The sequence below is a fragment of the Lactuca sativa genome, chromosome 3 (assembly GCF_002870075.4).
Source record: "Lactuca sativa cultivar Salinas chromosome 3, Lsat_Salinas_v11, whole genome shotgun sequence".
Classification (NCBI taxonomy): domain Eukaryota; kingdom Viridiplantae; phylum Streptophyta; class Magnoliopsida; order Asterales; family Asteraceae; genus Lactuca; species Lactuca sativa.
This window is the reverse complement of record NC_056625.2, coordinates 70571393-70584417: the sequence shown is the minus strand read 5'-3', so window position 1 is coordinate 70584417 and position 13025 is coordinate 70571393. Positions and strand designations below refer to the sequence as shown.

Sequence of the window (13025 nt, the reverse complement as noted above, 5' to 3'; positions counted from 1 at the left end):
GGAGCTTGAAGAGAGAGAGAGAGAGAGAGAGAGAGAGAGAGAGGAGAGATGTGAGAATTTTGGCCCTAAGCCTCTAAAAGAATGTCATGGCCAAAATTCTAAGGCTAAAGGTTTTTATATATCCGAGGTAGCTTGGTGACAAATCTAGGGTTTAAGGAGGAAACCCTAATCCCTTTGCTTGGTGACTAAGCAACCTATTCCCCTCTTTCAAGGGGCTTAGACGAAATTCCTTGTGCTTGCCCAAGAGGTTTTCGTTCAGCTCATCCAATAAGGTCCATGGGCTCCATTCCTCAACTTTTAATAAATAATCGAACATACGCTTCACTTTTAAGTAATACAATTAATCCCAAAATTAATTCCGATTAATTTCTGATTAATTATTAATTAAATAATGCTATTTCCAATTAATATATTATTCTCATAATATATTAACAAACTATTTAATTTGATTTCTAATTAATTTATTAATCTCATAATAAATTAATAAATCAGTCTCTCTCTCTCTCTCTCTCTCTCTCACAAAACTATCATATTCAATTGCTAGGTTTGAAGGCAACCCAAAAGGAATGTACTACTATCAATTCAATTATATACCAATTATAGTTATGAGTTTAGACATCAAATCCAACAAATTTAAGTGTTGGTATGAGGTACAAAGCATATTACGAGATACATAATATGCTATAATAGGTAATTTTTAAATCGTTTATGTTAAAATTAAAAAGCAAGTGTGTTAAAATAGGAAAATGATGTTGTAAACCCTATATTTAATGAAAATAAAAATGTTTAGCAACTAAATAGGTGTTATAAGTCATGTATGTGTATATGGTTGGAAACTTGACATGTAGTAGGTATGGTGGTATGAAGCCTAAAAATGTGCAGTAGGCTTGTATATATGGCTAGCAAGAGATATATAAACTAGAATAAGTAATACATATAATACATGTTAATATGAAACATGTTAGGACATTCATTTGGTGCGGGAAATCACGAAGGAATGCTCGAATCTTGGAAGCATCGACTAAGGCCATTAAGGTGAGTAACGGGATATGGTTATTATATATGCCTTAAGTGTGTTATACATCCCTATATATGCTTAGTAGTGTCATGATTGTTGTGTTTTGGTGTTGTACACAAAAGTAGATGTGGTCGTTGCAATGAAAGTGTTCCCTTATTTCAAGTATGTTCGGCAGTTTTTTATACTTATGTGGTTAGTGTTGTCTTAATTTATACTGCTGTGGTTAGATTTGTCTTTTCGTTTATTATGTTGATGCTGTATAAATGTGGTTGAGATGTTGTATTAGTTTGAGAACTATTCTCCTTTACTGGTATCACACGTGGTATCATGTAAATTATTCCGGAATTAAACGAAGACGGTTTGGGGATCTCAGTTTGAACCGGTTGTTTCGTGTTGTGTAGTGACATATGTATTGCATTGCATTCACGTTATGAATCATTATATTGTGGAAAATCTAGATTTTGTTTTTAAATTACGTAGTTAAGTAATTTTGGTATTATATTATGAATTATTATATCATTACTCACTAAACATTATATTATGAAAATCTAGTATAACCTTCCAATGACACATGTATTAAGCTTACCCGTTTGTTTTTGACACTACTACAAAAATGGGTATTACCGACAGAACTTTAGCGACGGAAAAATCCGTCGGTAACAGAGACGGAATACCGACGGATTTCCGACTGATTAAGAAAATCTAAGTATCATGATTTTAGTGACGGTTTTGCGACGGTTTAGCAACATGATACTTTCCGTCGGCATTCCGTTACAATGTACCAACGGCTTAGCAACGGAAATCAACAAATTTGTATGCCCGTCGGTAATTTGTTGGTAAAATTATGATTTTTTTTTTCAATATTTGGGGCAATTTGGTAAATACGTAAAGGGTGAGCCTTAATTAGTCAAACGTGGTGAGGCGGAACTAAAAGATCACTCTGAGCTCCCTTTCTCTATGTGAACGACGACCGACAGGCAAGAACCATCGGCATCACCGCCTGCTGCTACTCCGGTTCTCTTGACACAGCCGCCGCCCTCAAAGGTGTCGTAAGGCATCGCCGTTGCTCGACCTCACCCTTGGAGGAGCGGATTTGAGCTTACTTCTCCGTCTTTTTGTAAGAAAACCTAATTTAGTTTTTGGAAAAATTTCGAAATGCAAACCACTTCCGATGTTTGCTCTTTATTGAATAACCTTTCTGCAATTGGCGATCGTCCTTTTTTCTTCTCTTCTCGTCATATCAAGTATCATCTCTATCTTCAATTACCATAGCACATATATGCGTCTAGTTGTTGATCGATTTTCGAGTTTTGATTATTGCTTAATTTCAGTTACTTGCTTCAGTTTTGGGGAATTTCAATCTTCTGCGTATGATGAATTGAAATACTCAGTTTATTAAGAGATTATTTTGTGTAGTTAGGTTCATTGTTCCATAAGTATCTTTTCCTATCTTAAGTAGCAACATGATGAAAGGTTTGTTTGTTTTAGTCACTCCTTTTCACAAACTTATTTGATTGATTGAGCTTTATTGCATACCTTTCCTGGATTGTATGTTAAGTAAAGCCACAGATCCCTTTTGCTATCCTATATTCCATGTGTTTTCTTGAAAGGAGTTTTTCCAACGATATCTACAAGTCGTGGCCTGAATTGTCATTTTTGGGACTAGAAAGGGCAGTAGATGACCAAATTCAAGGGTATTCAATAAACTCTTGTGAAGCATTCTCTTGTTTTCTGAAGCAGGCTCCATTTTGTGTGGTGTGTCCAGCTATTATATACCCTGGATGCTTGTATTTATCCAAGTCATCCAACCCATGAATTTGCTCTCAAAATGCCTTAAAAAATCAACATGGTTAACCGAGTCTATTCTCCTTCATCTATTAAAGGAAAAAAAAAATGAAATTAAACTGTTTTTTATATATTCATCATTCTTACAGTCCATCAAATGTATAAAGATTTTGCTTAGTGCCCATATATTAAAGGTAAAAAGGTTGATGAGTTATCACTGCCATATGATACCAATCCACTGGCATAAGCTTTAGGGTGCCTTTTCCCCTTCATGATGGCCTTATTTTGCTTAGTGCCCATAAACTAATTTATCAACCATGATTCATCATCAGAGGAAGGTCTCAAGTCTCCCCTAGATTCAGCTTGAACCTATCAAGAAGTGTTGCATTAGTCTCATATATCAACAAGAACAATAATATGAAAGAGAAATCAAGAGAACCTCAATGTTAAACATAGTCAACTGTTGTCCTGCACCAATACTTGCAGGATCCCTAAAGCCTGATTGACTCAAAGGAGTCAGGTTTTTCCCTTCTGGACCTGATATCTATTTTGTTGTGATTGTGAAGTATTTGTAACACCCAAGATTTTGAAAGCCAAGAAAGTAAAGGAAACCCTAAATTTAGGAGGGACTCGGCGAGTCCAAGGAAGGACTCGGCGAGTCGGAGCGGGATCCGGGTCGAGGAGTAAGTGACCAACTTGGTGAGTCGGCCAAGTGGACTCGGAGAGTCTGGTCTGTGCGAGGAAAACCCTAAATCCGGGGCTTGGAGCCTATTTAAACGTCTCAATCTTCTTCCTAGGGCTCCTTTACTGCCCCTCACACCCAGAACGCCGCACCCTAAGCCTCCATTGTGATGATTCATGCTTTTGGCCATTTTTTTGAGTGATTTAGAAGAAGAAGAAGAAGTGGGAATCTTTGAAGCATCAAGGAGTGGCTTTGGATCTGAAGTTTGGGGAACATTTTAGAGCATTTGAAGGTATCAATTCGTTTCCCTCCTTTAGATCTTCTTTGGTTATGAGTTTTGGGGCTTTTAAGCCATGCCTAAGATCAATCTTGGGCTTGAGGTCCAGATCTGAGGTTGCTACCTCAGATCCATGCTTGTTTTGGTTTAGAATCCCGTAAAGTATCAACCATTGGGTGGATTTTGGAGCCTCTTGGTCTTAAACCCTAGTTATTAGTGCATTTTGCCTAGATCTCCCTCTCAACACATAAAGTTTGCAACTTTACGTGGGGAATAGGCTTGGGAAGGGTAGATCTACAGTTTGGAGTTCATGCATGACTCGGAAGTTCTCTGCATGTAAGTGGATCTTATTGGACTCGGCGAGTCCTTCGAGTGGACTCGGCGAGTAGCTTGAAGATGAGGAGGAACTCGACGAGTGGGATGAACAGCTCGTCGAGTCGGATGATGATAGGCATGAACTCGGCGAGTTGGATGAACAACTCGGCGAGTTGGATGAAGATTGCCGTGTGCTCGGCGAGTTTGTTCTTAGACTCGGCGAGTCAGGTCGCGTGGTCCCAAACCCTTCGAGTTAAGTCTCGAGTCAGAAAGTCGAGCCAGGACTCATTGAGTTGGACAGGACAGGAATCGGGAATCAGTAGACTCGGCGAGTCAGGGGCTGACTCGGCGAGTAGAGTCGCGAGTGGAAGGACTCTAGAATTATGAACTCGGCGAGTTAGTAGGGTGACTCGATGAGTAGGGTTGACCTGGAAGGTTGACTTTGACCAGGACGTTGACCTTGACTAGAGTTGATTTGGTTGTCTGTCAGGGGTCAGTTTGACTCAGTGTTGTATTGATATTGGTAGCTCGGGGAGCTAGTGGAGCATCAATTCGGAGTCAGTGGTCAGGTAGCGGTCAAAGGGATTAGTAGCAGCAGTTCAGCAGTATCAGGTGAGTTTCCCTTTGTATGAATGGGTCTACGGCCACAATGCCGGCCTATGTAGACATGAGTAGAAGACCCGGGGGTTAGCCCTAGGCATCGTATGCTAGTATGTTGTTCAGGACGAGGTCCAGTGTTAGCGGGCGGGTGCCCAAGGAATGGTTTATGTGATAGTTTATACTTGTTGTCTGTGTGATACTTGTATGTGCCTGGTAGGGAGGTGAGTGTGGGCGAGGTCCCGTATCTCACCAATAGCAGAGTGTCGATGGTGTTCCACATCTCAGTAGCAGCAGAGCAGGGGCGAGGCCCAAGTCAGGAAAGGAGTGAGTGTGGGCTGGGCCCGTATCTCACTACAAGTAGGAGCATGGACGGGGTTCCATGACTCATCAGTAGTAGGTCAGGGGCGGGGCCCAGAGATAGGCGAGGCCTTAGTGCAAGAGCTGTTAGTATATGTTTAGCTTATGTGATGTTCTGTGATATGTTTATGTGCTATTATATGTTAGTAGGGCGAGGCCTAAGTGAAATAGATCTGAATTCGAGCGGGGCTCGAAGCCAGGTGGGGCCTGGAGCGGCAGGGCCGTTGTAGCGGGCGAGGCCCGAGGTAGAGGGCGGAGCCTAGGATAGCGGGCGTGGCCCAGTATTTGCAGTATGTGTTAGTTGCAACTAGTTAGAGGGCGTGGCCCAGTATGTGCAGTGCGCAGTTATGCGCATGGTATGTGGTAGGGTGGGGAACTCACTAAGCTTCGTGCTTACGGTTTTCAGTTTTGTTTTCAGGTACTTCCGGTAGCGGAGGGAGGAGCTCGGGGTGATCGCATGGCACACACCATAAATTAGTCAGCCTGGGAATGTTTACTCTGATAATAAACATGTGTTTTGAAAACTTATACTCAGATTATGTTTTGGGATGATGTCTTTGGTTAAAGTAATGTTTTATTAAAAAGAAATTTTTGGTCTTGAATTTTGGGATGTTACAAGTTGGTATCAGAGCCTTGGTTTGAGGGATCCGGACATGCTCTCGGGTGTGTCTGAACTCAAACTAAGGAATTGGTATAAAAGTTTTCAAATGAAAAGTCAGTTTTGGTAAAAAGAATTTTGAGAATGAAAAACAGTTTTAGAAAAGCAAAAAGAATTCAGCAAGAAAAGAACTTTGAAAAGAGAAAAGAGGTGTGGTTCATGCAATCAACTGAGCTCAAGTAAGTACCCCAAATACCCATACAAGTTTATGTTATGATTATCAGTTGATAGAACAACATGCTAGAATAGGACTAAGGATCTAGGGATGATGCCTTATGTGCTTGTTATTTGTGCTTTTGAGCTGCATGATAGTGCTGATTAGACAGTAGTAGGATAGCATGTTTAGGTTATGCTTGAGTTTATGAGTTTGTGATGCATGATAGTTCAGATTCTTGCTATTTGGATATGATTGCTTGAGTATGTGGTGGTTAGATTTTCCCCATGTCCGAATGCTGCTTGCTTTGTGCATTGTGGGATTCTGAGTGATGGGAGTTAGCCATTAGGTGGATACGTCATGTCACATGTGATCAGGGCTGAATAATCTCAGAGTGCTGGATTTGGCCCTATTGCGCAGCTCTCGTCTGAGTCCAACCGTTGTAGGGACGAGTCTTTTACTTGAAGGATTATCTGAGCCTCGTCGCATGTGATGGTATCCAGGTGGTGGCTAATTGGCATCACAAGGATACCTTCAGCAGCTGAGGACTGGTTTGAGTTGAGTCAGAGGTTTCCCTAGGGTAAGCCTAGGATGAGATAGTGTTGGGAGCAGTAGTAGTAGATAAGGGACCTGGTGGAGTCAAAGCAATTCCTGAGGAAAGTACAGATAGATGTGGAAGGTAGTATGGGCCCATACTACTGAAAGCAGAGGATCCGTACTTGATTCGGGAAGGGCCAAGACAAGACCGGGAACCTAGTAAGGGGTGTGTTTGGTCTCGTATCAGTGATGAGTATTCTGATAGTGGTTGTGGTATATTTTCAACATGGTGACATTGCGAGAGAGACCAGCGGGCGGATCAGGCGCCGGAGAGGGATCAGGCTCGGGTTCAGGGACCGAGCAGCTCGAGGAGCGGATGAGAGAGTTGATATCAGCTGAGGTTACGCGCAGTATTCTAGCTCAGACTCCTGTGATCTTTGGCACGGTCAAGGAGTGTATACTGGAGATCTTGGAGGAGGGGCTGGGAGCCTTCCGTACTGAGATGATGGCATTGATGGGAGCGCGTACCTTGACGTTTCGAGAGTTCAGAGCCTACAGGGCACCAGATTATCATGGGGCTCGGGACCCCATTGCTAGCAGCAGATGGTTAGCGGATGTAGCCAACGCTTTTCGTACGAGCAGGTGTCCCGAGGGGGACAAGGTTAGACTCGCTTCCTGTCTTCTGAAGGACAGAGCGAGGGATTGGTGGGAGGAGATTGGTCATGCTTTGGGAGATGATGCCGCGTTGGACGCGATGACTTGGAGCGATTTATCGGCCAGGTTCAGGGCGGAGTTTTCGCCGATTATTGAGGTGTAGCAGCTGGCACGAGAGTTTCTGGATTTGACGCAGACTACTGAGACTGTGGCGGAGATCACCGCCAAGTTCAGGGAGAGGGCTCTTCTGGTACCGCAGTATGTCGCGGATGAGGAGATGAAGAAGGCTCGGTACCATGAGATGTTAAGAGCCGACATCAGGGAGTTCGTGAGCAGGTCCAGCTGTAAGACGCTGGAAGATATGATTTCTCGGGCTAGAGAGAGGGAAATTGATTTGGAGCAGATCCGGAAGAGGAAGCCGGATGAGGTTCAGGTAGCTATGGGTTCGGGCAAAAGGCCCAAGGGATCGGATTCGAGATCGAGGGATCATCAGGACCGCAGTCGGTGCAGAAAGTGTGGCAGGGCGCACGGGGGTGCGTGCAGGAGTGGTAACGGTGGTGAGTCTGGCTGCTTCAAGTGCGGTCAGACTGGTCATTTCAGCAGGGATTGTACTGTTACCGCCGTGCAGGGATTAGACATGATATGTTTTCATTGCAACCAGCGGGGCCACAAGAAGGCCCAGTGCCCCAGTTTGTCTTCGGCTGGACGGGTGATGGCACCCGCCCCTGCAACTTTGAGGATCGCAAATGGCCATCAGGGCCGGGTAGAGGCACCTGCAGCAGGGAGCAGGGCTTTTCAGATGACGACCTTGGAGACGCGAGCAACGCCGGACGTTGCAGGTATGCAATTTCCCATTTTTCAGTTCTTTTATTTGTGCATGATTTCATTGTTATGGTTCTGCATCATTAGCGGTAAAAGTATTTTATTTTGATTGGTTGATTGTGATCGAGTTATATGCCATCTGCATACCTTGGATATTTGTATGGTAGTTAGGGGATGTGCTCTATTGAAGAAGGTTTCGAAGGATGCAGTAACTGTAGCATGCTTGGGAGGGATTTGTATGTTTCGCTAGTTCGAAGTGGTGTAGTGATTGTGATGGATTGGCTAAATCCCTAGCTATGGCAGGCTTGGGTTCCTCAATAGATGGGTTATGGAATGGTAGCAAAGATCGGGATCTCTTTGAGTAATGAGCAGCAAGGGGTAAGTAGGATCGAAGTGGGGGAGAATCCTCCGGGTGTGCCCAGAGAGGAGCACGCAGACCCAGAATGAGTACGTGACTTCCGAGAGGGAAGAGAAGTAGTTCAGCGTTTGATAGATTGAGGATTTCTGGGTTGGGAGTTTGAGAAAATCCACACCAGCTAGTGCTTGAGATGGTAATGGTTAGTTATGGGTGAGAATTCAGGTTGTGGATCGCCCGAAGGACTCGCGGGAGTCGGAATAAGGATCTTGAGCAGCTGATGGCACGTGGGTGCCTTCGTATTAGCAGTCAGTAGTGGAAGTGTTGTAAGACTACAGGGCAGCTGTAGCATTCACTAGGGGTCAGCAATGGATGGTGATGTAAGCCTATGGATAAGCCGTAGCATTCCTTAGTAGCTCCATTAGTGGAGTTGGGGCGAGGCCCTTATCTCCTAGTGATCAGGTAGGGATCAAGATTGGGTAAGTGGATGAGAATGATAGGGAGTTGCCTGTATAACTCTAGAGAGGTGAGACCTTGGGAGAGGCCGCTCCAGGATATAGTTGGGTGAGACCCGTGGGCGAGGCCCGTATGAGATTAGCAGTGCAGGTGAGACCTGGGAGCAGGGTTGCTCAGTAGTATGGTTGGGTGAGACCCGTGGGCAAGGCCCGAGCGAGAGTGACTAGACTAGTGAGACTAGAAGGATAGAGGCGGGTGGGACCCGTGGGTGAGGCCCGTGAGTTCTAACAGCGCAGGTGGGACCTGGTAGGGACCTTAGTGTCAAGTTAGGGGATGGGGGATCCCCGGTTTGTAGTGTCGGAATGGCAGGATTGATTGAGCAGTTATAGGTGGTCGAGATTTCTTTGGAAGTCGCTGAGAGCGACCAGTGATGGTGTTGGGACTAGCTACCGGTGAGAGCCGGTAATCCAGTCATTGATAGGTTGGTAGGGACCAGGGTGGTCTCAGTTCATCAGGGAGTCAGACGAGGAATAGCAGAATTGCCAGTCGGTGGTAGTGCGAGTATGCAGCGGATGGTGGAATTCAGTTAGTTGAGTCGAGGGGTGCTCGACACCAAGTGTTGGCAGAAAGGAGTGTCAGTGAGTACTGACGGTGATGACCCGTTCTGGGAATAGCGGGGAGGTGATGGATTTAGTGAAGGATAGGACCTTCACAGTGTCAGAGGAAAAGTCGGTTATGAGGCTTTGCCTTGGGAAGGCAAGGAAATTGCGCAAGGAAAGTAGTGGAGAACCTCTGCGGGTTCAGTGCAGTACTCGGTGAGTACTAGAAGGATTATCGGTTGAGTAAGTTCTGTTTCTAAGTTGTTCAGGGTCAGGTTTGACCCGAGGTTTACCCGCGAGGTTGATGTTAGTCAAAATGACCAGGGGAAGACCAGCGCAGGTAGGCGGCTGGTGTTGGGTATTGGAGGCAGATCGCAGGCAGTGGGCCATGGTAAACTTCGAGGACGAAGTTCAGTTGAAGTGGGGGAGAGTTGTAACACCCAAGATTTTGAAAGCCAAGAAAGTAAAGGAAACCCTAAATTTAGGAGGGACTCGGCGAGTCCAAGGAAGGACTCGGCGAGTCGGAGCGGGATCCGGGTCGAGGAGTAAGTGACCAACTCGGCGAGTCGGCCAAGTGGACTCGGCTAGTCTGGTCTGTGCGAGGAAAACCCTAAATCTGGGGCTTGGAGCCTATTTAAACGTCTCAATCTTCTTCCTAGGGCTCCTTTACTGCCCCTCACACCCAGAACGCCGCACCCTAAGCCTCCATTGTGATGATTCATGCTTTTGGCCATTTTTTTGAGTGATTTAGAAGAAGAAGAAGAAGTGGGAATCATTGAAGCATCAAGGAGTGGCTTTGGATCTGAAGTTTGGGGAACATTTTAGAGCATTTGAAGGTATCAATTCGTTTCCCTCCTTTAGATCTTCTTTGGTTATGAGTTTTGGGGCTTTTAAGCCACGCCTAAGATCAATCTTGGGCTTGAGGTCCAGATCTGAGGTTGCTACCTCAGATCCATGCTTGTTTTGGTTTAGAATCCCGTAAAGTATCAGCCATTGGGTGGATTTTGGAGCCTCTTGGTCTTAAACCCTAGTTATTAGTGCATTTTGCCTAGATATCCCTCTCTACACATAAAGTTTGCAACTTTACGTGGGGAATAGGCTTGGGAAGGGTAGATCTACAGTTTGGAGTTCATGCATGACTCGGAAGTTCTCTGCATGTAAGTGGATCTTATTGGACTCGGCGAGTCCTTCGAGTGGACTCGGCGAGTAGCTTGAAGATGAGGAGGAACCCGACGAGTGGGATGAACAGCTCGTCGAGTCGGATGATGATAGGCATGAACTCGGCGAGTTGGATGAACAACTCGGCGAGTTGGATGAAGATTGCCGTGTGCTCGGCGAGTCTGTTCTTAGACTCGACGAGTCAGGTCGCGTGGTCCCAAACCCTTCGAGTTAAGTCTCGAGTCAGCAAGTCGAGCCAGGACTCAGTGAGTTGGACAGGACAGGAATCGGGAATCAGTAGACTCGGCGAGTCAGGGGCTGACTCGGCGAGTAGAGTCGCGAGTGGAAGGACTCTAGAATCATGAACTCGGCGAGTTAGTAGGGTGACTCGACGAGTAGGGTTGACTTGGAAGGTTGACTTTGACCAGGACGTTGACCTTGACCAGAGTTGATTTGGTTGTCTGTCAGGGGTCAGTTTGACTCAGTGTTGTATTGATATTGGTAGCTCGGGGAGCTAGTGGAGCAGCAGTTCGGAGTCAGTGGTCAGGTAGCGGTCAAAGGGATTAGTAGCAGCAGTTCAGCAGTATCAGGTGAGTTTCCCTTTGTATGAATGGGTCTACGACCACAATGTCGGCCCATGTAGACATGAGTAGAAGACCCCGGGGGTTAGCCCTAGGCATCGTATGCTAGTATGTTGTTCAGGATGAGGTCCAGTGTTAGCGGGCGGGTGCCCAAGGAATGGTTTATGTGATAGTTTATACTTGTTGTCTATGTGATACTTGTATGTGCCTGGTAGGGAGGTAAGTGTGGGCGAGGTCCCGTATCTCACCAATAGCAGAGTGTGGATGGTGTTCCACATCTCAGTAGCAGCAGAGCAGGGGCGAGGCCCAAGTCAAGAAAGGAGTGAGTGTGGGCTGGGCCCGTATCTCACTACAAGTAGGAGCATGGACGGGGTTCCGTGACTCATCAGTAGCAGGTCAGGGGCGGGGCCCAGAGATAGGCGAGGCCTTAGAGCAAGAGCTGTTAGTATGTGTTTAGCTTATGTGATGTTCTGTGATATGTTTATGTGCTATTATATGTTAGTAGGGCGAGGCCCTGTGACAGGCGAGGCCTAAGTGAAATAAATCTGTATCCGAGCGGGGCTCGAAGCCAGGCGGGGCCTGGAGCGGCGGGGCCGTTGTAGCGGGCGAGGCCCGAGGTAGAGGGTGGGGCCCAGGATAGCGGGCGTGGCCCAGTATTTGCAGTATGTGTTAGTTGCAGCTAGTTAGAGGGCGTGGCCCAGTATGTCCAGTGCGCAGTTATGCGCATGGTATGTGGTAGGGTGGGGAACTCACTAAGCTTCGTGCTTACGGTTTTCAGTTTTGTTTTCAGGTACTTCCGGTAGCGGAGGGAGGAGCTCGGGGTGATCGCATGGCACACACCATAGATTAGTCAGCCTAGGAATGTTTACTCTGATAATAAACATGTGTTTTGAAAACTTATACTCAGATTATGTTTTGGGATGATGTCTTTGGTTAAAGTAATGTTTTATTAAAAAGAAATTTTTGGTCTTGAATTTTGGGATGTTACAGTATTTTTCCCATGATCCAAATTGGTTTTGTTGTCATTACACATGTCAGCAGAAAACTCTTGTGAATCCATTAAAAAGACTTTATCCTTTGGTGATGAAGATTCTTCTGTTTATGCATTTGTAGTCTCACTAACAACATCTAACATGAAAGAGACAAAATAAGTACATTTAGATTGATCTACAAATCTTCATCTTCATCATCCATACAAACTTGTTCTTCATCATGATTTACTTGTTTTTGTTTATATTTTGTATGCAGTGGAAGTCGATTTACAAGCAGGAGCAAATCACAGATACAAGGTAAATGTTAATGCTAGGAAGTAGGAACACCAATTGCTATAGTATAGAGAAACGCCCTTCAGTTTGATCATTGAATGCTTTTATGTTTTCAGCTTCTTTGGGTGATTTTAATTGGGTTAATCTTTGCACTTGTGATTCAATCTCTTGCTGCAACTTTAGGAGTATGCACAGGTAAGTATAATAATTCATTCTATGAATTTATTTTCTTATTGAGATATTATATGTCAAGAAATTACTAAGATTTTTTCTTTAGGGAAGCATCTATCAGAAGTATGCAAGGCTGAATACCCAATATTTGTGAAGTATTGCCTATGGTTGCTTGCTGAGATTGCAGTCATTGCAGCGGATATTCCCGAAGGTAAAATTTAACTTATCTATGATGAGGTCAATCACATTGAAAGAAGTATAAAATAGGGGAAAGTAAAACAATGAGTTTAAAATTGTTGAAGCTTTAAAAAGATTTAATGGTTTGAAGTAGTAAAGCTACAGGAGATGTTAAAAAAGATTTAATGAAACACCTGTTCATTATGAATTCAGACAAATTACTTCAAGCATGTAAATAAATAATTTTTTTTTTATCGTTTGTCATGTGTCTTTAAGATAATATTTTAATTTTTAAGATAATATTTTAATTTTTTTGGATTAACTAATTTTCTTTTTAGGAATGTCTAGTGTTTATTTACATATGACCAATGTATAACATGCCTATTAACGTATCCTGTTAGCTC

General features: G+C 44.4%; 1 long non-coding RNA gene across 1 annotated transcript; it reads left to right on the top strand.

The window, feature by feature from the left end:
• The first annotated feature begins 12199 nt into the window (after positions 1 to 12199).
• Positions 12200 to 12792, top strand: LOC128133025 (uncharacterized). Its single transcript, XR_008231222.1, has 3 exons — positions 12200 to 12297; positions 12390 to 12468; positions 12551 to 12792. It is a non-coding gene; the product is annotated as an uncharacterized LOC128133025 (long non-coding RNA).
• The last annotated feature ends 233 nt before the right edge of the window (positions 12793 to 13025 follow it).